General features: G+C 39.1%; 1 long non-coding RNA gene across 1 annotated transcript; it reads left to right on the plus strand.

The window, feature by feature from the left end:
• Positions 1–1672: 1672 nt before the first annotated feature.
• On the plus strand, positions 1673–11658 carry LOC103100091 (uncharacterized). The gene is made up of 5 exons (XR_001624989.2): positions 1673–1802; positions 2945–3030; positions 3648–3764; positions 7493–7686; positions 11494–11658. It is a non-coding gene; the product is annotated as an uncharacterized LOC103100091 (long non-coding RNA).
• The last annotated feature ends 16306 nt before the right edge of the window (positions 11659–27964 follow it).

Here is a 27964-nt window from a genome sequence, read left to right on the forward strand (position 1 = left end):
CAGAACCTAAAAGATACTGTTCTGCATGCAGAGAGCACTCAATAAAATCTAACAATGACAGGAGGCATTTGCAATCATGTCCCAGAAAAGAGGGGTAGGGAGGGAAGACAAGAAAATTCCCCCAAAAAATTCCTAAAGAAAGACTACCTTTATTTTGTGAAAATGTAATGCTCCCAAAGTCCTCTTTGTTAACAGGTCTCACGTTGCTAGGAAACCATTTTCAAATATCTCCCTGCCTATGTTTCCAGTTCTGTCTTGTGTGGTCTTGGGCTTCTTCACTAATTCCCCAAGAATTTGACTCCTTCAACTCTTGCCATTTGCTGTTCAATGACTGGTTTGGAGGCTTGAACCCCAGTTTTCTAAGGGGAATATTAGCTTGTAGACCCACATCGTGATTTCCTGTTGAAAAAATTTTGTGCCTGAAATGGAGTTCCAGTGGCCAGCACCCTTGTCCACACCCTGCACACTATCACACTGCTGGTCATTCTACTACCTAATGCTGTTAGACAGAAACAAGAGAGTCAAAAAGATACATGAGATGCAAACTAAGAGACTCATACAGGTTGGAGATGGAAAGCACATTGGGTCATAGAGTGCCATTTCCCACCAGGGCACAACTGTTTTCTACTTACTGTCTTTTAGGCAATAAAATAAGCCATCTGTTGTTTTAGAGAATAAACTCCTTAAGACATTATTTTAACAACAATCCGTAAAACTAATAAAAACTGGTTCTTATTTACATAATGCTTTACATAATAACATCAGAGAGATCACATGGAATGGTGGGAAAATGCTTTGGATTAGAGTAAGAGGACATGGGTTGGAATGCTGGCTCTGCTTTTTGCTACCTGTAGGCTTTAAGCAAGTCAATTAGTCTATACATGCCTCAGTTTCCTCCTTGGTCAAATGAGAGGAATCAGATCTAATGGTGCAGAGAGTGAGTGGGAGAGGTGCAAGAAAAGAAAAAAACTCAAGATTCCAGTGAGAGAAGAGAAGCTGAGAGAACTCCAACTACTACTTCACTTCTTCAGCTGGGAGCCTGAGAAGCAGAACTGCTAAGATTGGGTCTCTCTAGAGATCAACTGTTTTCCAGTGAACCACTGAATATCTTTCACTCAACTTAAGATATTGTGGACTGGGACTTTGAAGAAAGCCATCTACAGAGAAATCTCTCCAAAGATTTATTCCCCATCTCTCTCTCTAACTTGTCCTAGACTCCATTACTCAAGCCAGTTAGCTCAGGAGCAGAGACCAAACCAGCAAACCAGCTGGAAGAGGAGTCAAGGCCAAGACCCTAAACCCCAAAAGTTGGGGGGGCCAGCCTGCCAGTCAATAGGGTTTCCTGTTTACCCCCTTTCCTCACTTGACACCCCTACTTCTCCCTTTCCTGTGTGAACTCAAATAAAGTGTCTACTACTTAGAATCTGGTCTGGTTATTCCTGATACTAGTAAAGGGGGTTATAGATTTGGGGAGAACCATACCTCTCCCCAAAGTGGAATATGTGCCTCAGTTTCCTCCTTGTTAAAAAGAGAGGATTGGAATAGATTGTCTCTACTGCCCTTCCAGCTCTTTTTTTTATGGTTTTATGAATAATAACAGTATCCCTGGTTAGATAATTGGTCCTGTTTATAGAACACTTTGCTGTTTACAGAATGTTTTCCTCATAACAACCTAATGGGAAGTTAGAGTGTTTACTGTTTGCCAGGAACTGAATGGAATTCTGGGGTTACAAAGAAAGACAAAAGTAGTGCCTGGCTTTAAGGAGGGGGGAGATATGTGGATGACAGAGATATAGATGAAGGTATGTGTGTATAGGTATACATACATATTTATAAACCTATAAATAATTAGATACAAACTATATACTGTTATTATGGGATTGTTTAAGAGAAAGAGACAAGAGGGAAACATCTAAGTGTATTGATGGGAAAGGGAGAGCAAGGAGGGTAACAAAGGAGAAGGAAGAGTTCTTAATCTTATCCCAAACCTAATTCCCTTAATAATATCTTAATGGCTAACTTATCTAGGCTAAATAAGTTAAGTTCCCCCCAAATGTAACCTCACAAAACAGAGTCCAATAAATGAGCCAAGATCCCAGAGGTTAAGTCCAAAGTAGGTCCAGTAGAGAAGGGATGGTTCTTCTTTGGTCTTCAATCCAGCTGCCAGCAGCCAGTAAAAGCAGTTTTTCTCCTCTCAAGCTGGTATCTCACAAAGGGCCAGAATCCTTGTAGAAAGATGGATCACAGCTAATTCCCAAAGCTTCTCCCAGAAGTCTGATTTTTTCAGTTGGGACCTTAGAATCTTGACCCAGGCTCTCATGTGATTCTCTGTCATATGTCCCTGTCAATCAAATGCAGTTCATTTTGCAGAATTCATTTTGAAATCTTTCCTTGCTTATTACAATACACACACACAAAGTAGATGGAAGAAAATCTCAGAAGAGAAGATAGGAGTGGGAAAAGCTTCTTGTCAAAGTTGAGATTTGGGCTAAACTTTGAAGAAAGCCCAAAAAGCTGAGAATGATCAGCTTAGAGGGGATGAAGAAAGTGAGACTTAGATTACCTAAAATGATTCACCGGAGGTGATACAGGCAGAACTTATGCATTAATCAATGAAAACCTCCAAATAGGCTGAGCAAAGAATATTCTCTCTATTCTATAGAGGAGGGAAATGAGGTGAAATAACTTGCTCAATGTCATGCAACTAGAAGTATACCTGAAACTCGGCTCCAAGATCTGAGTCCAAGATCTGGTTGCTCTTTTCATTGCCCTACACTCCCTCTATCTTTGTAGTGTAACATTTAAAAATTAGTTTCTCTCCTAAAAGTATTATATTTTATGAGGTTTATTAAAGATTAAGAAATAAAGAAAATACAAAATAAGAAAGCACGTGCCTAGGCACAGAACCCATTCACAACCACTTACTCTACATCTTGCCTTCTAGGTAGAGAACTGCGGGAGCCTAGAAGCTGAAGCAGAGAGCGAGTAGGGGTACAGTCAGTTTAAATACCCATTTTGTTCTCGGCCCAGGTGGGTATCTCTGGTGAGATTTTAGGGAATTCTGGGAACTACCAAGGACTTCTGGGAATTGAAGTCCAGGGTTCAAATCTCCATTTTTACAGTAGGGAGGGTAAGAGAGAGGGGAAGGTGGGAGGAAATGCATTTCAGGTTATCTGTAAGGCACTCCCTACAAGAAAGTACATCTGTAATGTTGAATATCAAGAATTTCTGGCTAAAAATATAAAAGAGAGCAGAAGAGGATAGAATAATAATTAAGGTTACCTTGACTAGAGTCATTGCATACCAATCTACTTATCACTGCTTCTGGAGGACTAAAAGGCTCAGCTCTTTTCTGAGCTTCTCTGCTATGATAAATAAATTGGAATGGGATTGTAAATATAGACCACCCTCATTTACCCAAGCTTGTCTATATAGTGGAGCCATTTGCACCAGAACAAGGAACACATCTTTCACATTTCACAACTGGTCCTAGAAAGCAATCCTGAACAAACATGAGCCAGACCTTTGATGTGTGTGTGTGTGTGTGTGCACATATATGTATGTATATATATTCAGATTGATTCCCTTTCTCTCTCTGTTTCTGGCTGTCTTTGTATCTGTCTCTTTCTCATCAATCTGAATAACAGGAAAGTGAAAACATCCTTTGTAACTTACTTTTCCTGATGGGAGTGAAGAGTGTGACAATGTTAATTCCCTCCTATATTCATGGATATGCGGACAAAGAATTACTAGTACACTTTAAGGTATGGATATTTGGTACAACTTTATTCTTCACCTAGTACATGAACTCCAATCCTAGCTCAAATATATGCATCCTTGCATGGACCTATATTATTATTATTTTTTTAAATCCTTACCTTCTGTAACAAGGGAATCACTTTAAAAGACTGATATATATATTAATTTAAGGTCGCCAAGGAATCAGCTATGTATTTCCTAAATGAAAAACTCAAGTCAGCCGTCAGCCTTTTTTGGAGTTTAATTACAATAGGAGTAAGAAAGGAATTAGAGATAGAGAGAGAGAAAAAGGGAGAGAAGGGAATAGGGCTTAAATACCCCTTCTGTTTAGGCTGGGCCAAAAGGCCCAAGCCCTTAGATAGCTGGGGCAAAGAAAAGAGATCAGTCCCTATTACTCACGTGTCCAAAATGGAGAAACAGTCTCAGAGGCCCCCACCTTCAGCTTCCTTCAGAGCAAGCCTTCTCAGAGCCCACAGGAACCACACCGACCAACTCTCCACCCCCCTGGAGTCTTCAGACCCCCTATCTTTAAGGAAACCATCCAAGTTCCTCCCCTCAGTTCTCCCATCTACCAATCACTGTTCATCAATTTCCCTGTGCCAATGGAGGCTCTAGCTTAACCCAGGACCTCCCAGAGGTTTCTGGCTTTTGCACATGTCTGTTGAAGGTCATATTTTCAAATGATTAAATCTTTACTCCTTTGCTACAGCCCTTTCTAAATCCTGTTAACTTGAGTAGGGTAGAGATTGGAATAATTAAATTTTGATCTAGGCTGCAGCCCTTACTCAATCCTATTAGGACTGAATAGGGTGGAGATTTATTCCAAGTATCTCCATTGTATCAATTCTAAAATCAATCAAGACTCAAAGAAATTCCTGTTCTATGCTTAAGCATAGGTCAAAGTCCTTTCCATTGTTCAGCAAAGGGTTTCTGTCCTAAAGTAATCTTAAGAAGGGAAGAGAAGGAACCTCCCATGCCAATGGGGTTCCCATTCCAATAGACTATCAGTAAGAAATTTTCCAAGTATGAAATATCCCAATGGTGAAAATTCCAACATTTATAAGTCTAAGGAATTTTGAGGTTTACACTTCTGTCTTAGAATCAGTACTAAGTGGGCAGAAGAGAGGTGAGGAATAGGCAACTGGGCTTAAGTGATTTTCCCAGGGTCATACAACGAGGTAGTAGCTGAGGTCGGATTTGAACACAGGTCCTCTAGACTCCAAACCTGGCAACTGTCTACTGTGCTACTTAGTTGGCCCCCTATAAAATATAAAAGGCCACCCTTGAAAACACAGAAGTATATCCTCATGCTTTTTTATGTTCCCATTTCCTTTGTTCTAAGCCCTGAAGAGATCCATTTCTTTTTGTTGCAAACCTGATGGCCAAATTCCTCTGGAAAGGGTTTTATTCATTTATTTTAATGACTACTCTCATGGATATCTGATTTGACTTGATTTGATTTTTTAAATATTTGTCTATGTTTACATGATTCTTTCCTCCCTTCTTCCCTCCCTCCTCCTGGAACCAATAAGCACTTCCATTGTGTTATATAAATGTTATCACTTATACCTATTTCCATATTATTCATTTTTGCAATAAAAGAATCTTTTAAAACCAAAACCCCAAATCATGTATCCATATAAACAAATGATGTCATATGTTTTTCTTCTGTGTTTCTACTCTCACAGTTCTTTCTCTCAATGTAGATAGCATTCTTTCTCATAAATCCCTTGGGATTGTCTAGTAGTAGCAAAGTCCATTACATCAGATTGTTACACAATGTTTCACTTTCTGTGTACAATGTTCTCTTGGCTCTGCTCATTTCACTCTGCATCAGTTAATTGAGGTTCTCCCAGTTCATATAGAATTTCTCCATCATTCTTTACCGCACAATAGTATTCCATCACCATCATAAACCACAATTTGTTCAGTCATTCCCTAATTGAGGGACATTCCCTCATTTTAATTTTTTTTGCCACCACAAAGAGCATAGATATGAATATTTTTGTGGAAACATTTTTCATTATTATCTCTTTAGGGTATAAACCTAGTAGGGTTATTGCTGGATTCTTTTAAAGCCCTTTGGGCATACTTCCAAATTGCCTTCCAGAATGGTTGGGTCATTTCACAACTCCACCAGCAATGCATTAGTGTCTCAATTTTTCCACATCCCCTCCAACATCTATCACTTTCCTTTACTATCATCTGTTAGGTGTGAGATTGTTTGAAAAGGTTTTTAATTGTATCGTACATTCAGTCTTTCTTTGGATGGTTGTTGCTAGATGAAACTTCACTGAAGCCATGCAACAACACTGTTTAATCTGCTTCCCAAAGAAAAATCTCCCTCATACCCAAAGGACCCATGATCTCAGTCTTCTCACAACAAAAAGAGATAAACATCCCAGTCCTACAATCCTCATAACAATGAAATGGCAACACTAGGAATCATTCCTTAGTGTTTTCTTGACAATTCCCAGTGCCCATATTAGAGTCACTTGTGAAATTTTAAAAATTAATGACACAATTAAAAGAATCTCAGTTCATTGGATAGATTATGAAAAAAACATAGATAAGAGTTAAATGAACTGAGAAATAAAGGATGACTTCTGATATGCACAATTAGAGGTTATATCTATTATATAGAATATTGAGATCACAAATATTAATTGATCAAAATTTATTGTCTGTTATGATACAAAAACACAAACAAAACAGTCCCTCAAGGAGCACATATGCTATTGAGCAAAACAATATGCACTGTATAATTAAGTGTCAATCTTTTTGTTTTTTTAAGCCTTCCATAGTTTCCATGTGTGGGCTGCTGTCATAGTGATTCAGCTTTTGGCCAAGGAACTTTGTTTGTTTGTTTTTTTCTTTAAACCTTTTTTAGAATCAATATAAGTATCAGTTGCAAGGCAGAAAGGTGGTAAGGGCTATTGCAATGGGGTTAAGTGCGTTGTCCAGGGTCACATAGGTAGGAAGTGTCTTAAGCCACATTTGAACCCAGGACCTCCCTTCTGTAGGCCTAGCTCCCAATCCACTGAATCACCTCTCTGTTCCATCTTCTTGACTTTCAAAGCTCCAGTCAAATACCAATGGATGGGGGTTGAAAGTAGTGGCTAGCAGTGCCAAGGTAAGTAGGCATATCATCTCTGTAAATCTCTAGCTTGCTTTGAATCTTTCTGTGCTTGATTCTTGGGGGTCTTTTCTGGGCTAAAAGCATTAAAATTGTTCAGATTTCCTATGCTATTATAGCTCCTGGGAATGAATTCATCACATACATCCTGGTTATTTTGTGCTTATACATCAAAACATTAAAGCTTTTGAGATAAATTATTCAGTGAGGATTTAGTTTGCATTTATTACTCCTGAATATAAATGAGATGCTAGAAAGATGATGATTGTTTCTACAGGTTATGTTCAGGGGGTCTTTTTCAGAAAAAGAAGGTCAATTAAGTCCCCTAAAAGTGGTTGGCACAAGAGTCAGTGAGAAATTGTTTTTAAAATTATAAAACCTCCCATTTATAAGGTGCTTCCCTTAAGAGTCCTGGGAGGAAGGGAGGTATGTGATCGTACCATTTTCTGCTGTAAGAGAGGCTTGTTGTTGTTGTTGATTTTAGTCCTCCTTATTCAGAGGACAAATGACTTTGGGGGTAATGTTTTGACTTGCATTTGAATTGGATTTAAGTCAGGCACATTAGATTAAAGTCATCAGCCTCATTCTCTCTTCCAGTCATAGAAGTCTAGTGGCAAGAGGACAATCTGGACCACTGATGATGGCTCAGGATACAGTAGATGATGTTGACATCTTTGATGACTGATCAAGCTCTACGCACTCCACACACCCACTTCAGCTGCCTTTGTGGCCATTAGAACAAATTATTCTCCTCTTCCCATTCCTCTAGGGGAAGTATTCACATGCTAGAGGTAAGATGTTCCAGGAGGAATTGCTCCTCTGCTGCTTGCAAAGCTCTTTTCTGGGTTGTGTATCATCCTTTGGTGTCCACCTTTCACCTAACTCTTATCTGTGTCTCCAAGAAGCTGTAGCCACACCCCAGTGAAACCATCTCCTCAGACTGGGGGGGGGGGGGTAACCTAGGTTAAGGGGAACTGGTAGACCCATCTGTAGTGAAAAGAAAGGCAACTTTGGAATCAGAGTGTTCCCATCCAATATGAACTGTGGAGTGTAACATGTATGACCCTGGGAGAATTTTATCTCCTTATTCCCTCTCGGGCACTCTCCAAAGATTATAAATTATAAATTACTCATTTTAATTGATGGGATTTCCTAACTTGAAAGCTCCCTACATTGATGAAATCGCTCTACCCTTTGCCCCCAAAGGAAACAATGCAAAACTTGTTAGTTTTCCAAACTTAGATCCTCCCCAGCTTCAAGAATGGTGTTCTTTCCAGAACAAGAGCTTCATAAGTGTTTGTCACACAGCCAAGATGAGAGAGAGAGGCAGGATCAGAACTCAACACTTTGAAACTCCAAGGTCCATGAGTATTGGAGACAATAAAAACACCAGGAGTTTGGAGAAGGGAGATAGATCCCTTTAGGTACAGGTGATGATGATAACAACAATCACAATAATGGGAAGCATTTAAATAGCACTTTACCCATTTGATCCCCACAACAATTCCTTTAAGCAGGTATTTTCATCATCCCCATGTACAGATAGGGAAAAAATGAGACTAAGAGACTTGCCCAGGGTTACATGGCTAGTAAGTGTCTGAGGCAGCATTTGAACTCAGGTCCTCTCAACTCCAAGACCAGCACCTAGCTGCCTATGAAATGATGGAAAAGAGGAATCACAATGAGGCAGGATTAATAGTTCACACAGAAAGACAGTCCTCTCACAGGAAGAGACCTTTCCTCAGATCCAAAAACAAGAACCCAAAGAGACCCCTCCAGTAAACTGGTCCTCCTTTTTAACTCTTCCCAACATTCCTTTGGAATCTTCCTTCTTGTGTTCCACAGCATGAGCTGTATGAGCCAATTGCAGAGTAAAAAAGCAAACCTCTGCCTTTACAAACTCTTCATTTATTTTCTATATTTTAATAATGCCTAGATAATCACAGAAGACAATAGGATGAAATCCTTTAGTACCACCACCAGGGCACTTTCAAGTTTTGCAAAATGCTTTCTTTCTAAATGCGATCTCATTTGACTCACAACAAACTTGTGAAATAGTTATTATTATCTTTCATATTTTAAAATTTAGGAAATTGAGACAAAGATTAAGTGACTCGCCCAAGGTCATACCACTAGTCTTCTTGACTCCAAATCCTATTTTCTGTCCACTGTCCCATCTAGATATTACTAGTGAGAAGGAATGCTGTCAATATTAGAGAACCTTCCATATTAGTATATAGCATGAGGCAGGGATATGGGACTTTGGGGAAGAGGAGACCCAGACCTGTGATGGCATTGGCAGGGGCATTGGACCCCAAGAAACTCAGGCAAACTATTATCAGGGAAATTCCTTTGCTCCCTTAGGCCTTCATAACTCCCAACCCCAAACACCTGACCTTGAAGATTACCCTCCTTTGATCGCCCCATTGAATGGAGATGGACAAAGACACAACCCTCATTCATTTATCCTCCAAATCACAAGAACCATCCCCATGCCCTCAGGCAAACCTCCTCCCCAAACTCTTGCTCTAAGTCATGTTTTCACTGCTGTAGAGCCCCAGAATTGAGGCATTCTGGGAGCAATCCTCCAGGTTGTTCCACTCATGCTGATTTGCTGTCCTCCCAAGGAGCAGCTTTCCACCCAGGCTGTTCCACCTAGGAGGCAGGCTTCCACTATGCTGCCTCCTGGCCAGATTCAACATTACCTTCCAAATTAAGGAATTTCTCTTTTTATCTTTAAGACAAGTTTAGGTGTCTTGCATTCTTGCAAAAGTTATTCTTCCCCAAACCCCAGGGGTTTACCTCTCCACCCCACAACAGCATCAGTGAAGTTAATTCCCTGGGAAGAGCTTTCAAACAGTTTCTCTGTTTCTCTGACATTTAGAGCACTGAGTAATTAAAGTGATTTGCCTAGCATCCTAAAGCCAGCCTGTGTGTGTCAAGAACAGACTTAATCCTAGGTCTCTCTAAATCCAAGCCCAGCTCTCTATTCAGTATATTGTTTCTTAGGAATATGAGATATGCTTTTAGGAGAGAGGGCTTAGAATCTGTGATTTTATATAAGGGTGTGGGATGTGGAATTCCAGTGTGGACATTTCTTCCACTAATGCCAGGTGACAACTTCTCTGTACCTTACATTTTTGTAGACGGACTACATTAAGAGATTAAGTAACTTGTCCAGAATACACATATCCCTTCCACATCAAGACTTGCCCCATTGAGGTTTCCATATCTCGAGGGTCAAGATAAGAAGTTCAAAGGGAATTTTGGGGGAGTTTTGCAGAAGCCACAGACAACATGCAAAGGCCAGCAGACAACACAGAAAAAGTTTAGAAATTCAGAAATGCATAAAATAGCCTATGACCAAATACTTAGCCCAGATTTTACAGTAAAGTACTGTAAAGATCCCATAAAAGAAAAAAACATTCAGATTTCTTCCCTGCCAGGAAGGGAAGCCAAAATTTTTTACAGATTTCCCCCCTAATCACTATGATCTGGGAAGGATCCCTATACATCATATATAAAACTTGAACCTAGGTCTTTTTGACCCCTACAACTCATCCTCTATTCAATATGCTTTATTACCTCTATAGGGTACATTTCTAAATTTTGTTTCATCCTTTATTTTTCAATCAGACAGGACATATTTTGTCACTGGGCATCTAGGTGGCATGGTGGCTAGAGTGACACCAGATTTTAATTCAGAATCAGACATCAGAATCTAATTCTAATTCTGATGCAAAGTCAAATTTTATGATTTAGGAATTGTGCTGAGGAGAAATGACACAGGAATAGGGTTTGTAAGGGAGTTGCTTGTACCTTCCTCTCCCTCCTCATGTACACAGATTACTTGCATATTCAAAGGACACAAAAATGATAAGTTGTCAGACCTCTGATGGTGAAAATAATCTGAATCATGGGCACAGCAGGGCTTGTGTCTAGGTCTCTGTTTTGGAAAGTGAGTGCTTAGACAAGGGGGATTGGATAATTTAATAGTTATGCCAGTAATAGCATAGAGGCAAAACTTCCTCCCCTGTTTCCCCAATTGACCTTGAATGGTTTCCCCATTTGACCTCAAATGGATTTGTGGGGATTGGGTGGTAGTTAGTGGACATGCAAAAGTGTTTCGAGTCCCCCACAATGGTGGGCAGCAAGCTTTCCCAGTGCTAGCAGTACAAAAAATTGATGACTTGCATTTGAGGGATAAAAATTTCAGTGTATCTGTCCCATCAGTGTGGCTGTTTCTCAGTATAGTTGAGAAAGGGAGATGAGGAGAGGTAGGATGAAATAGAGAAGCAGCCATTGGAGAGGAAGGCTATAACCCAATTCCTCCAATTCTGATCATAATTGGTCCCAGGAAGCAGTTTAAGTGCTGAGCCTGCAGTCAGGATGTCCTGTGGACAAATCTGGCCTCATACTATTATCTATGTGACCTTATGAAGGTCATTTACCTTGAATATCTCAATTTACTCAACTGTAAAATGGGGATAATAATAGCTCCTACTTCCTAGAGTTGTTCTGTGGATCAAATGGAATAATATTTGTTAGGCACATGGCATTTGCAGTACTTAATAAAGGTTTGTTTCCTTTTGTAACAGGAGGTACCAGATTTCTGATGATGGGGCCTGGAGCTCTTGGCCAGATGGTAAAGGAAGTACTTAATCCAGGTCTGATTAGGCATCTAGGAAACACCCTTCCCCAAGGCTCAGAAAGGCACATCTCAAGACTCCTCCCATGATTCTACTCCATCAACAAGAGCTTAAATGTATTAAAAAAAAAAAAAAACATTGAGTCTATTGTTTTTAGTTGTGTCCAACTCTTTGACCCCCTTTTAGGGTTTTCTTGGCAAAGACATAATGACTTATCATTCCTTCTTCTCTAGCTCATTTTGCAGATGAAGAAACTGAGGTAAACAGGTTTAAGTGACTTGCTCAGGGTCACACAGCTAGTGGCTGAGACTGAATTTGAACACAGATCTTTCTGTTTCCAGGTCTGGCACTGTATCTACTCTGTCACCTAGTTGCCCTGAAAGAGGATGCTAGTGGATCAAAAAGATTGATGGGTGGGAAAGTGCTGATCCACCTTCTTCCAGCCTCAATGACTAGGATGAGAGAGGACTTATGTGGAATTGGGGGGAAAACATAGAAATCTCTACATTTAGGCCTTCATTTTGGATTCTCATATGTGGGCCAGAAAGAGGGATAGAGGGAATTATTAGAGTAGTCCTCAGGGCTACTCAGCCCTAACTGAGGTAGGGGCCATAAATTATAATAGGAAGCTGACAAAAGACTGGAGGAGAAAGCTCTTAGGTAATTAATCAGAGCCTTTTGCTATGCATATCCATCAGCCCAGCTGGAGACTGGGGAACAGCAGAAGCCTTTCTCCCAGCTCCTAGGCATCCCTACAAGAGATAGATGGTTTCCTCTCTGTGTTAGGTGGAAGTCAGAATGACCATTCCTTCTGCAGCTAGTGGAAACAGAGGGAAGCCTTTGGATTCTCTCTGTAGTCAACTTCACTTGACTTCAGGCTCTTTCTTTCCCCTGTTGGCAAAATGTACATACCTGTATTCCTCCCTCCATCTTTCACTAGTGGAGAGGTAGCTACAAGTGGGAAGCAATTTCTAAGGGGCTGTTCAGTAGCCAGAGCACAGGTATATGTGATTTTGAAATAACTGGAAAACAAGCTAGCATTGTGAGTGAGTAAGCAGGCAAAAAGAGACCACAATCAAGTGAAGATCTTGGGAACCTCAGTTGCTTGTTTTGAAATTTGCCATGAGGATTGAGAAAGTGCCCGAAAGTAAGGGATTGAGTAGATTTAATCAATATCATGAAAGAAAAGATCTTTCCCTGTTTGTTTTTTAATATTATATTTTCCAATGGCATTTAAAAATATTTTTTAACATTCAGTTTTTAAATTTTTAAATTCAAATTCTCTCTCTTCTCTCCCCTCCCCTCATTGAGCCTTCACTTTCTCTCTATATTTTTAAACTCCTACCTTCTGTTTTAGAATCAATATTAAGCATTGGTTCCAAGGCAGAAAAGCAGTAAGGGCTAAGTTATGGGGGTTAAGAGACTTTCCAGGGACTCACAGCTTGGAATTATCTGAGGCCAGAATTCAGCCTAGGACCTCCCATTTCTGGACCTAGCTCTCAATCCATTGAGCACCTAACTGACTACCTTTTTCTTCTTTTTCTTTCTTTCTTTCTTTTAATTAAAAAAATTTTTTTTAAATATTTTTCCATGTTTACATGTTAAGTTTTTTTTCCTTCCCCTTTTTTTGTCCCCCCCCCCCTTTCCAGAGCTGACAAGTAATTGCACGGGATTATATACTTAATACTATTTCCATATTATTCATTTTTGTAATAGCCTTCTCTATATGTCTTAAGAAAGTCAGTCTTGTACAGTAGGTAGAGGGCCAAGAATAGATCTAACTCCAGTTTACAGGTGCTTCTTACACATTTGTTTAATTAATTATTCTCTAGCTTGCTATTTCCCAAATATGCCCCATGTTCTGCTTATGCTGCTCCCTTTGTAATTTCTTTTCCTTTCTTTACCTGTCAAACTCCTATCCATCTTTCAAGGCCTAGTTCATATGGGACTTCCTGCATGATGTCTTTTCTTATGCCCCCCAGCCAGAAGTCACCAATTGTTCACTGAACTCTCAATAGCATTTAGTCCCTATTTCAAAGCACTGATCATCATCTACCTGTTAGGGGTAAATTTATGTTTGAACTGAATATAGTTTTTTAGTTGGTCTCCAGGGATTTAAATTCTAAATCCCAATGAAATACTCAAGTCAGAATGGAATTTTATGGTGGTTTATTTACAATAGAAGGAAGAAATTAAGAATGAGAGAGAGACAGAGAGAGAGAGAGACAGAGAGAGAGAGGGAAAAGGGAAGTATAGCAGCCCCGGCCTGGTCTGAACCTGGCAGGAGTTCAGAGACCTCAGCCAAGGGGCCTTTCCAGAGTCTAATGACTCCAGAAAGCCAAGGGAAAGGGAATCTCAAGAGATGGACCTTTACAGAGACTGTTGCCTGCAGAAAAGCCAAGGAAAGGGGAGTCAGCCTTGTACTCACCATGTGATCATCTATGGGAAGCAGTCTGAGGTCTCACACTCGAGTTCCTCCATAGTAAAATTCCACCGCCAAGTCCCTCTCACAGGAAGTGATAAGAAATATTAAAGCAGTTCTTTACATTACTTTCTATGTTTCACATCTACCAATGGAGGCTTAAACTTGGCTTTGGACAGCCCAGGGGGTCAGTCAGTTGTTTCTGATTTTTCACTTGCTAGCACACACAGGTCATAGACCTTCCCCCCCCCCACCCTTAATCCTTAAGTGGGGTTGTATACATTCCTGGTTGCTAAAATTCTAAACACTAAGCAGGGTGGAGTATATCTAAAATTCACATACCCTTGAGCTTGCTATTTGTGTCCCTGTAATACCATTTTTTAAATCCATAAGAATTTAAAATTTAGGCTTTTATGCTAATATGAAAGTTCTAGAGTAATATTGTGGTTGACAATTTAAAAATATTATAGCTTTAGTCAAAATTGGCCTTTAACAGCTTTATTTACAAAGAGGTAAAAAGAGTGAAAGTGGGAAAATATAGATTAAAGAGATGGATTCTAATAAGCCTACTAGCCCTTCTCCTGTGAAGCCAGACTCAGCCCCAGCAAGGCTTACCAAGACTGTCTCCATTTGGATTTCCTTTGGCCAGAAGTCACATTGGGTGTCTTCAGCCAGGGTTACACCAATGCAGCCTCCTCCAAAGCTAAGGCAGGAATCTCCAGAACCAATCTCTCTAAATGCCAGGAAAGAAAGGCCAGCTACTCACCCAGGAAGATGACACAGGATCCAGGGAAAGAGTCTGCTCCTTCAATCCAGCTCACCTGATGCAGAGAGTCAAACGACAAACTCCAAAGGAGAAGAAGTTCAAAGGAGAAGTCCCTTGGACAGGAAGTTCAGGACTTTTTATAGTCCTTTTTTCCACATCACTTCCCATCCTTTCCCCACTTTGTGGGAAACAATCATAGTCTTTCAATTTGCCTAGCACTGCCTAGGGGCGGGACAGAGGCCTCTGGAGTTGTCACCCACTCTAGCAAGTGACTTGCAAACTCTCTTAGTGTCAAGTAAGGGTACTTTAAGTTCTTGATTTGATAGCCTAAAAATAGGCAAGGGGAGAATTAATCCTATCTTTGTACTCCCCACAAAAAAAGAGAGCAAAGAAAAATTAGTTCAACTTATTTTTGTATCCCCAATCTAGTACACAGTAGACTTCTATTGAATTGAATTACCTGGCAAGAGTCAGCAATATGCATTTTGAAATAAGATCTCTGTATCCAGGTTGTAAAGAATATTCCGGGAACGTTGGCACCTTTGGTGAGGACTCACTGAGCTCTTTTCTGGGCTGATTTCCTCCTTTGGTGTCTACCTTGTCACCCAACTCTCACCTGTTGCTCCAAGAAGTTATACCCCAGTAAAACCATCTGGGCAAACAAGACAGATGGAGGGTAACCAACTTGCTTCAAATCCAAGGGGAGTTAGAGGGGTGTCTACCCCAGGCATGCAAAGACTTCCTCCAAAGGAAGGGGCAGAGGAGAACAACTTGTTCCAATTGCTAGGAAGATGAGGAAAACGGACATTGTAGAGCCCTTAGCGCCTGGTCATAAATTAAAGATGCCAAAGTCATTCACTGCCTCCCAAGCCATCACTAGTCATCCTGACTTTTGTCTTGCCACTGTTCTTGATAACTCTGGAAGAGAGAATGAGGCTGATGACTTTGACCCGCTTTGTCTCACTTAAACCCAATTCACTCATGAGTTAAAAGACATCACCATGATGTCATTTTGGTCCTCTTCAGTATGAAGAAGAAGAACAACAAAAACTGCTGTCCCTGGGCAGGTAGATGGTACAATGGATAGATCACTAGACCTAGAATCAGGAAGACTTGGGTTCAAATTCAGCCTTAAACATGTACTAACTGTGTAATCTTGGATGAAGCACTTTAAAACTGTTTGCTACCGTTTCCTCAACTTTAACATGGATATAATAATAGAAGTTACTTCCCAAGATTGCAAAGATCAGGTGAGATATTTGTAATGTAAAAATTAAATCTTTAACAGTAACGAGATGAGTGGAGTGCCTGGCATATGGTAGGTTCTGTATAAATATAAAAGGTCCCTATTATATAATAATAATTCTTTAACAATTGCTCTTTAAGTCAGACTTCTCAATTGATCATTTTCAGATCTCTCTTGTGGTGCCTAGTAATTCATTTCATACTCCAGACTTAGTGGTACAAAAGAGATCCTGATTTAAAGTTCATCTCCCAATAGGCACTGTGACCTTGGGTATGTAACACAGCTTTTCTGAGCCTTTCTTTCCTTATCTGTAAAATGGGAATAATAATAATCACAGAAATATGTATTTTACATATTGGAATGGTCTCTGAGGGGAATCAGAAAGACCTGGGTTTAATTCTAATTTTTTAGTTTTATGACTCTTAAAAAGGTCATTAATTTTTCAGTGACTCAGACAACTCACTAAGAAAAGTCTTGGTGGCAGAGTAATTTGAGAATTTCTATTAAGAGTGTAAATTTCCTCACTGGAAGTTCCCTACATCAATGAAATAAATAGCAGCTTTAACTTTAAAAAAATGCAATAATAGCAATGACAGGATTATTATAGCTATTGATACAGCAGAGAGGAGTGCTGGCTCTGGAGTAAAAAAGACCCTAGTTCAAATCCTGCTTCAAACACTTATTAGCTGAGTGCCCCTGGGCAAGTCACTTAACTTCTGACTTCTTCCATTTTCTCAACTATAAAATGAGGGAAATAATAACATCTACCTTCCTGGATTTTTGTGAGAACCAAATGAGATAGGGTTTACACTATGGCACCTAGTAAAATCTTAAATATTCCTCCCTCCCTCCCTCCCTCCCTTCCTCCCTCCCTCCCTCCCTTCCTCCCTCCCTCCCTCCCTTCCTTCTTTCCTTCCTTCCTTCCTTCCTTCCTTCCTTCCTTCCTTCCTTCCTTCCTTCCTTCCTTCCTTCCTTCCTTCCTTCCTTCCTTCCTTCCTTCCTTCCTTCCTCCCTCACTCCATCTTTTCCTTTCTAACATGAGAATGCATCTAAAGGGTGATAGACAGTACCTGGCACAGAAAAGGCTCTTAATAAAAATTAGTTACCTATCAGATAAATAACAGCTATTTAAACCATTTTCCTTGTCATAGTTATTTAAAATATGGAATCCATATTTGATTTGTAAAACTAGAAAACTTCATTTACTTCTTGTCTTCTTTCTTGCTTTGCTCTGTTTGACCTGCATGTACATGACCCTATCTTTAAGTGTCCCAAGTATTTTTTTTAAGAGTTTTCAGGTATCCTCTGAAGATTAGGGCATACACTATAAAGAAATCAGAGATACTGTGTAAAGTCCCAGCTCCAACAGGTCAGTCATCTTTACTTGTTTCCTTTTTTCCTTAAGATTATTTGCTGCTTCTCTTTTGCTCTCCCTTTTTGGTTGCTTGAATAATTTATAGCTCTGGCAACAGAGCAACATATGAGTATACATGCAAACTATCAGAGTAACCCTTCAGGGGTTTCCTGTTTTGATAGTGCTGTGGCATCTGGTCTTGGATCATCCCAAGAAGATAGTTGATATTACTGACAAGTAACGAACATTTATGGTCCAGAGTTCCATTTCCATACTCAAGAAGGCACCAAATTTCAAGCGCCAGATCCTGTCCATGTTTGCAATGAAATGGGTTTTTATATGCACTTTTTGTTCCATGGCTCCATTCAGTGGTCTCTGGGAGGCCAAGGGTTATGCAGCATGGTATTCATTTCCCCAGGAATCCTTTTATTCTTTCTTTCAGCCCTGGGATACTTGAAAACAACAAAACATTTGGCAAATGTTTCCTGTTTTCAAACAAGTAGAAAGAGATGAACACAAATACAACTTGCTAAAACCCTAGAATCTTACATTCTCATTCCACAAATTCAGTTCCTCAACATTCATTAAGTGACTACTCTGTACAAGGATTTAGTAGGAACTGGGGGCCCAACGCTGAAAAGGGCAAAACAAAAACAACAGGGAACATCCCCTATCCTCAGGGAGCTTATGTTATGGGAGGGAGAGCTGATTATAGTGGATTTCTAGGAAGATATTTTAATAAGAATGAGAGATCATATAATCATAGACTAGACTGGTAGGGGCCAAAAAGGCATCTTCTTAAATGCTTTCATTTTGCAGGTAAGGAAACATTAGCTTAGAGATTTTGCAGCTTTCTTAAAATCTCTTTCTCTCTGTTTCGCTATCTCTCTGTCTCTGTCTGTCTGTCTATTTCCCCCTGTCTCTGTCTCTCTCTCACACACATACAAACACATTCTCATATACATACAAACAAGTTGTACAGCTAGGATTTGAACTTGGGTTCCCCCATCAAAATAGGGTGCAGTGGATAGAGTGCCGGGCTTAGGATAAGAAAGACTCATCTTTTTGAGATCAAATCTGACCTCATACTCTTACTGGTCATGTGACCCTCAGCAAGTCACTTAACCCTGTTTGCCTTAGTTTCCTTATCTGCAAAATGAACTGGAGAAGATAATGGGAAACCGCTCCAGTATCTTTGCTAAGAAAACCCCAAATGATGTCAAGAAGAATTGGATACAAGTAAAAACAACTGAACTCCCATAAAAATAGAAAAAAAATTTGAACCACTTAATCTAAAACAGTACAGTATTTCCTAATCTTTTAATTTTCTTTTAATATTATTTTAAAAATCAAACTTTGTTCCCTACATGAATATTTCCATTAGGTATACAATTCTTTCTTTGTAGTGGAATGGGGGAGATGAAGGAGGGATAAAGATCAAAGATTTTATTGCTTCCTTGAGGCTCCTGCTCATCTTCCTGGCTATTAGACATACCAGTTTGCATCATTAAATAAATGTGCTTTTGCTACAGTGCCTTCTATTTAATTAGTACATTAATGAGATTTGTATAGCACCTTTCCTCTGAAAAGCTCATATTGTGTTAAAATTCTCAGTGCTCCATCACCATTATTTGAGACTCTATTTGCAAAAATAAGAAACTTATTATTGCAAGTTAATTTTCATCTGCCAGGAAAAGGAAAACACACTAATCTACAACCTCACAGTGGACCATTCAAAGCCCTGGGGGAAGATTAGGTTATATTGTTAGTACATGGATGGAGCCCAGTGCATTCTTCTCTTTTTTTAGTGAGTATACAAGGCTCATTCACATTCTTGACTTGTGTTAAAGCCTCCATTTAGGAACAGACCTAGCTGAGATGATTGTTTTACTTGATTTTTTTAAAAAACAAGTCAACGTCAAATCCAATTTTAGGGTGAGAAAGCTGACTAGTTTCCCAACTTCTGCTTTCTATTAGATAAGTTCAAGTTAAAAGGTATATAATAAAATGTTCATTTACAGTATTTTAGAGACCACAAGAAGAAGGAAACAAACATTTATTAAGCACCTACTATATGTCAGTCACTGTGCTAAGTACTTCACAAGTATTATCTCATTTAATTCTTCTAACAGCCCTACAAGGTAGGTGTTGTTATCACCGTCATTTTATAGTTTTAGAAACTAAGGCAAAGAGAGGTTATGTGAGTTGCCCAGGGTCCATAAAAAGTGTCTAGGGCTAGCTTTGAACCTAGATCTTCCTCACTCCTGGCTTAGTGCTCTATCCACTGCACCATCTAGCTAACCACTATTTGCCTCCGTTTTCTCAATGCCAATAATATTAATAATAATAATGAATAGCTAACATGTATATAGTGCTTACTATGTGCCAGGCACCCTGTGAAGTATTTTACAATTATTATCTCATTTAATTCTCCTAATGACAACTTTGAAAGGTAGGTGCTACTATTATTCATAATATTCATAATTCATAATAAAATTCACATTTTACAGAGAAGGAAACTAAGGTAAGAAGACATTGAGTGACTTTCCAATGGTCACATAACTAGCAGGTATCTGAGACTAGATTTGAACTTGGATCTTCCTGATACCAGGTCCAATACTCTCTCTACTGTACCATCTTGCTGTCCCCAGCTGTAAAATAAGTATAATCATATCAGTTACCACCCAAAGTCGTTATGAGAATCAAATGAAATATTTGTAAAAAGTACTTAGAGCATTGCTAGCCCATAGTAGACCCTTAAGTAACACTGGTCCTCTTCTCCTTCCCTTAAATGACTCATCCAAAGACAGAGGTAGTAAATGTTGAAGAGCAGCCCAAGCTCCGCTCTAGCCCCTGCACCCTCTCCTTGTCCCTACAGATCAGGTCATGATGCCATGCTGTGTTGGGGACCCAGCATTTAGGTCCACATCCTGGCCCTGTGACCTGTTGCATCCTATGACTTGGCCTCTCTACAACATCATTTCCTTACCACAAAATTAACAAATCGACTAGAGAGGATTTTTCACCTCTAGATTTAAGATTGGGGGATACAGTCTTGATAGCAAAACTCCTAGAATGCATTCTGATCACATTCCACTCTGGCATTTGTTGGAGCCTGTTAGGTTTGGAGACAATTCATACATGAGAGTTTTCAAAATAATAAAGAAAACAGGAGGATCCCCAGGGACATCTCACTTGACCCCAGGCCTTTGTGGAAACCATAATGGGTCACTTTTTCTCATTTAGTTGAGTCTGAGGAGGAAGACCTGCCCTAGTCTATTATTTAACATATGTATGATTTTCAGAAGAGAATTTGTTTTTGTTTTTGGTTACTAGAGACAGCTATGAGACAGTGAAATGCACACAAGACCTGGAGTGGGGAAGACTCCCCTTCATGAGTTCAAATTTGGCCTTAGATACCTTCTAGCTATATGATGCTAAGCAAGTGACTTAATACTATTTGCCTCAGTTTCTTAATCTTTAAATTGAGCTGGAAAAGGAAATTGCAAGCTTTCATTCCTGTGGCTTTGCCAATAAAACCCCTGATGGGGTTACAAAGCATTGAACTCAGATGAAAAATGACTGAAAAATGACAAAAGAGACAAGGGAGGTTCAATGATACTTTTACATTATTACCCTTCCTTTGATTTAAAATGTTGCCAATATGTCTTATGTCTTATGATGCCATATTCATGAAAACATAGGATTTATTAAGAACATGACAACATCAGGAATTCAATGCAGCATAGTATAAAGGATGCTAAATTTGGTGTCAAAGAAGGTGGATTCAAATCCTGACTTTTTGTTACTTACTGTATTCATTGGTGCTAAGCACTTGAGTCTGGGAGTTGGACTAGATGCCCTTTAAGTTAGTTCTTCTCCAGTCCTGCATCTATGAGCCTCTGTTGGAAATACAAAATATTATGATAGGGTCTAGGAATATAATCCTCAATTTGGAGAAAATATTTTAGCTATAAAAAGTTAGCTTCCATGCTTGGTCATCATCCTTCCTGGTTAGTGAACAGCTCATACCTTGAAGTGTTCTTTTGTTCCTCTACATTTTTCTGTTTTTTTTTTCCTTTATGCTTTAATGGGAACTAATTGGACATTTTATCTCATATAGGATATGCTATAGCTGGTGATTTCTGGTAGGAACCAAGGGTTTTTACAGGATTAAATTTAGGACTCAAGATCAGGCAACCAGGATTAAAAGTGAATGCTAGTATACTCCAATTCATGATGCCTGATCACCTTGCATTAAGTTGGTGAATCTGAGGATTTTGTTTCTCATGACTGGACAAAGGAAGATGCTATGGAAAAAATCCATCTTGCAATCAACAGAGAAGTATGAGGGTTAGGCTATTAGAGGATATGCTCAGTAATGAAGCACTCTTTCCACCAGCTGAATGGAGATAATCTTAGTGGGAAGGAATTTGCAGTGAGGATTCAGGGAAAGCTTCTTGTAGAAAGAAGATTTTAGCTAGGACACAAAGGGAGTCAGGAAAGTCAGAAGATGGAGATGAGGGAGGAGAGAATTTCAGGCCTAGGGGACAGCTTTTGAAAATGCAGAATTAAGACATGGAATGTCTCGTTCAAGGACAAAAAAGCCAACACCACTGGCTCACAGAGTATATGTGGGTGAGTAAGGTATAAAAAGAAGGGCTTCAAAAACAAAACAATTTTATATTTGACCCTATATGTAATAGGGAGCTATTGGAACCAGTTTGTTGAATGGAGGATGGATGGGAAGGGTGACTTGGTCATCTTTGGGAAGATCATTTTGGGCTTGAGGCAGGAAGACCAACTAGAAGGACATGGTGATAGTTTAGATATGAAGTAACTTTTAAAAAATTAACTATTAGATGCTAAGTATGTTGAAGGCATGTAATATCATTTTGTCTTTGTATGGCATGTAGCTATCATGATGTCATATGCATGACCAATCAATATTGTTTAATGTCATTATTTGCACTTCAAAGTTCTGCTTTTAACTCAACATATGTATTTAAAAATATCTTTATTGTTTTTCTAGCTCAGCATCTATTTTTCTTTGTACTTTCACTGATTACTCATGGCAGACTGAGGGGGGAACATCTGCTAAAAGGACTATTGAGACATTAATAAATAAATATTACTTATTATGATTAGCAGCCTTCTTCTGCATACATCTAATGTGCTGAAGCACTCAAAAATTATCTGAATAGGTAAAAGGTACTCTTTGCAATCCTGTCCAAACTTTGTTTATCATGCTCACTGAAGATGATACAGAGGCTAATTTCTTGCCTAATAAATGCGGAATAGCAAGAATATTACTCAGAAGGCAGAATGGTACAACCTGAAGACAAGTGGATTTGGGCCTAGAAAAAGAGAGAGAGAGAGAGAGAGAGAGAGAGAGAGAGAGAGAGAGAGAGAGAGAGAGAGAGAGAGAGAGAGAGAGAGAAAGAAAGAGAGAGAGAGAAAGAAAGAAAGAGAGAGAGAGAAAGAGAGAGAGAAAGAAAGAAAGAGAGAGAAAGAAAGAAAGAGAGAGAAAGAAAGAGAGAGAGAGAGAGAGAAAGAAAGAAAGAGAGAGAGAGAAAGAGAGAGAGAAAGAAAGAAAGAAAGAAAGAAAGAAAGAAAGAAAGAAAGAAAGAAAGAAAGAAAGAAAGAAAGAAAGAAAGAAAGAAAGAAAGAAAGAAAGAAAGAAAGAAAGAAAGAAAGAAAGAAAGAAAGAAAGAAAGAAAGAAAGAAAGAAAGAAAGAAAGAAAGAAAGAAAGAAAGAAAGAAAGAAAGAAAGAAAGAAAGAAAGAAAGAAAGAAAGAAAGAAAGAAAGAAAGAAAGAAAGAAAGAGAGGCTTGAGGAATATGCATGGTTAATGGGTATCAAATGGATGAAGATTCAACAAAGGGGATTTAGAAAGAGCAGCCAACTAACAAGGAGAGAAGCAAGAGAAAGCAATGTCATGAAAACCCAACCCAGAGAGGAGAAAGGATCCAGAAGAACAGAGTAGTCAGCAGCATCAGAAGTTCCAAAAAGGTCAAAATGGGTGAGGACTGAGAAAAGGCCTTTAGATTTGGAAACTAAGAATTGAATTTGAAGTCAGAAGGGAGAAAGGAACACACACAGAGAAGGGAAAAGGGAGAAGGACAAAGCTTTGGGGAACACCCACAGTGAGGAGACACATGGATTAAGATTTAGCAAAAGAGTTTGAGAAGGAGTAGCCAGACACATAGGGGAAACCAAAAGAAAGCAGTATCATTACAAAGTAAAAAAGGGAAAGGAGAGAATATACAAAAGAAAATGGTGATAAAAGCTATAGAGAGGTCAAAATGCATGTTGCTGTTCATCAGTTTCTGGCTCATCATGACTCAATTTATGGATTTCTTTCTCTAGCTCATTTTACATTTGAGGAAACTGAGGCAAACAAGGTTAAATAACTTATCCAGGCTCACACAGCTAGTAAGTGGCTGGGGCCAGATTTGAACCTGGAAAGATGAGTCTTTCCTCACTCCAGTCCTGGTACTTTTCCATTGTGCCACTTAGTTGCCCCCAAAGGTATGAGAATTGAGAAAAGCACTTCCTATGTGGAAATTTATAGATAATTGGCAAGTTTGGATAGGTCACTTACAGTTAGAGGATGAGTTAAAAAGCTAGATAGCAAAGGATTAAGAAATGAATGAGAAGAAAAATGGAGATTACAGGTATGGATTCCTTTTTCCTCCAAATTTTGCTGGAAAAGAGGAATTCCATCAGATAGTCACCCTTAAATTTAGTTGTTCTCTTCCATTCACTTTACAGTCTGCAAATTTTTTTCCCCTGTCTGTTCTCTTACATCTGGGAAGACAAGACTTTTTATTAAATTAACAATTCCATGTTTGAATGATTTTCCCTTCTCTTCAGTCAAAATTATCTATTTTTCTAGCTGATTTGACTGAATTCATTAGATATTTTGATGCCAGGCTATTGCAGATTCATTACCTATCATTCCCTTTCCCCAACCTCTGAAGAATAATACAAGAGTTACCTCCTCCACAGTGTATTAGGTGGTTGTTCTGTTAAGGATTATAGTAATGATGAATCAGATCTGCCACCCTCCTCCCTTTGTCTACCTCCTCCCTTCTCCCTCCCACTTCAGTTAGTCTCTTTAGTTGGTGACAAACTAGAATTCAGTTCTGAGTAAGTTTCTTGATATATCTAATAGATAACTCACTCTTTGAATGGTTAGAACAAGAGGTTTATTTAAGGAAGCGAGAGGAAAAGGAATATGGATAGGAGAGAGGGTTTAGGGTTTCCCTGATCTTAAATAATCCTAAATTGAGAATAATATTATAGAATCTTGAATGAGAGATGTGGCTAACAGGGTTGAGGATCTTTGAGTCACTTCCTGATACAATAGAGAGAAATCAGTAAGAAAAGGATCTTCGTGGTCCTTACTTTTTCCTGTCTCAGGAGAAAGAAACCTCCAACAGTTTGGATGTTTCTTTTTAACAGTCTTCTCCCAGTCACATTCTCCTCCAGAATGCTCCTTGATTGACAGCTTCTGCAATCTTCATCCATTGCCTCTGTTGCAGGTTTTCTTCAGTTTACTCATTCACAACAGACACTTATTGGAGTCTTATTTTCTTTTCAACACCCATTCCTACCCCCCCCCCAATTATAGGATAACACTTTGAGCAAAAGAATTCTGCTCCACACACTGAAAAAGAGGAACTGTCAGGGAAAAGTATAATTCATTCATTATTCACCCACTGTTTTGTAAGTACTTGGTCTATGAAGCACACTATACTAAGTACTAGCAGAAATATAAAGGAATTAAAGTCCTTGCCTTAATGGAGCTCAGAATCTAATAGAGGTAGTATTTTATATATGTGAGTGAATATACTCTACCACTGTAAGGGTTAAAAATTAAAGGCTGTACTAAATGTATAAAAATGTGGTCACCAAAAATGTATTATTCAAGTTAGGATGACTTTTTATGGTAGTTTATTTAGAAAAGGAGAAAGAGTAAAAGTAAGAAAATGAGAAAGAGAGAGTAGATAATTACTCTGGCCTGGGTTGAAGCAGGCAGGGCTTCAGAGGTCCCAGCAAAGAGGGGCCCAGAGATAAATTAAACAAGGATTCTAGCCACGAGTCCTCCTCCAAGACAAGGGGGCTCTCCAGAGACTAGTGCCTCCAGAAAAGCCAGGAAAAGGAGCCAGCTTTTTCACTCACCCATATGATAGTCCTAGAGGAAAATCCAAGAGCAGTTTCAAGGTCCCAAGCCAGAGCTCCTTCAAGGCCAAGTTTAAAGGCAAAAGACCTCCTCACAGGAAGTTTTTTTCCACTTTTAAAGACCATTCCTTTTGTCACTTTTTGTGCCTTCCTTCCACTTTACATGGACCAATTGCAGCTTTAGCTTTGCTTAGGACTGCCCAGGGGGCAGTCAGTCATTTTTGATTTGTCACTCACTATAGCACACATAGGTCACAGACCTCCCCATCCTTAAGGATAAGTGTGGTGCATATGCTTCTGGTGATTAAATCTATAATGGGTGAGGGGAGAGTTAATCCCATCTTCACACAACTAATGAACAATTTATTCACTTGTTCAATAATAAAGCTTCCTAAGAGGGGAGAGAGAAGCTTTAAGGTAGGAAGACAGAGAAGGGATAGAAGTTTTAGATACCACGAGGGGGATGACAGAGTCGAAGTAGAGATATGAGGTGGCAGGAATGAGTCTTTATTAATTACCAATGAGCCACAGCCAAGCTCTGATGAAAGGACCCTTCCGAAGGCTTTTACCAGTCCAGAGATCCAGATTTAATACCACACAGGTCGGAGAGATGATAGAAAAAGATTAAAGATGGAGCCTGGCCAAAGGCCAGGCCCCAACGAGGACAGGCATCAGTGCAAGCTGGAAAGTAGGAAGAGCAGAAGAGAACGAGGGGGAGCTGGCTGGGCCCTATTTAATCTCTTTGATATGCAAATATACACAGTACACAGGGATGATCATCATTGGTTAATGACAAGGTATAGATGTGGTTTCTCTTAACCAGGTGAGCACAAAGAAACCTGTGTTCCCACCTAACCTGGGGGAAGCTGGGGTCAAAGGTCAGAGGCTTTCCCAGCCATGTGCAATACTGAACATACTCGAGACTGAGCATGCTCTCTTCTAAGGCAATCTGTACATACCAACTGTTCCCCTTGCCCATAGCTAGGGGTGGACTGCTACAAATAAGCTTTAATGAAATCCTGTTTGCAAGGTAATATTTCAAGACAAAAACTTATATTCTACCATAACTGTTATGTCCTACAATAACAACATTTAGAATCCAAAAATAAACATTAAGTGTCTACTGTTTACAGAACATTGTTCTAGGCTCTAGAAGGTGGAATGATAAAAAGTTTAGATAATACCCATCCCCAGCTAGTGAACTCAAGATAATTATGGAGATCAAAATAAGGCTGAGCCAGATATAAGGTGGTTTTCTGGTAGTGCAACTGAAGTTTACATACTTGGAAGTCATTTTCCTCCCTCTTGTGTGATTCTTCCTAATGGTGAGGTAAGAAAACTCTGGGACTATATTTTAAGAATTTCTTTGTATTTCAGTTTCCTTTGCAAAATGAAAGGCTTTGACTTGATAATATATCTAAAGTCCCTTACAGAGATCCATCTGTGACCCTACAAGCAAGACATTTCTGTACATTTTTACCAGGCACTATGAACACTTGTCAAATGATCCCAGAAATTAAAGAGGGAAAAAAAAGAAATTCAGTACATGCTTCCTTTTCACATAATATCCTACTCATCAACTACCCCTACGTAATCCTACGTAAATTTTACATTTGACTAAAGGCAATCATCTGTCACAGTACATTTGGCATATCATTTCTTCTAAAGGCTAATTACTCATTTGGGGAGAGTTCCTCCCTCCATGAGTCAGGAGGGAATGTTAGGAACCTTTGGTTTCTAACATTCTCAGCCAAGGAGTCTTAGAGGCAAAAGGCAATCATTCATTTTCCTCATTGAACCAAAGCAAGAACAGAAACCCCAGTAGCTCAGTGGTTCCAACCTATCTAATATTTAAGGCTCGAGGGAAAAAAGGATGAAGAAAAGATAGAACTGTGCAAGCTTGTGTGAGCTCTGAGATTTGTGATTAATTGACTTCCATCAAGTGTCTATGTCAAGTAATTTATCACTTTCAAGGGCAATGACTCAGTGTAAAGCAAGACTGGACAGAATTATATCATTATGACTTTCATATCCGGATTTATTTGAGACTTTTATCTTTCACAATAACCATCCCCATTCCTTGTCTTATGGCTCATGGGCATACTCCCCCCCGCCCCAAATCTGTGCTTGTCTTAGAGGGCAAGTTATTTTTCTTTGAACAACAGTTAAAATGTATCAGGACTTTATAAGAAATAAATACATCTAGCACATCTTTAATCTTCTATTTTTCATTGTAACTATTAAACATGAGAAATTGATAAGTATTTGAGTGAGAAATAAGCATATGTTTAATACCATTTCTTCTAGTCTTTTTTTTGAAAAACAGTAGATATTTAGAGATATAAAGAGAACCCAGAATATATTGAAGGGCAAAGGAAGATGTTGTCATAGTTATCTTATTAGAATATAAAATTTTTCATGCTGTAATTTTTATAAAACACTTTC

Source organism: Monodelphis domestica, chromosome 5 (genome assembly GCF_027887165.1).
Source record: "Monodelphis domestica isolate mMonDom1 chromosome 5, mMonDom1.pri, whole genome shotgun sequence".
NCBI classification, from domain to species: domain Eukaryota; kingdom Metazoa; phylum Chordata; class Mammalia; order Didelphimorphia; family Didelphidae; genus Monodelphis; species Monodelphis domestica.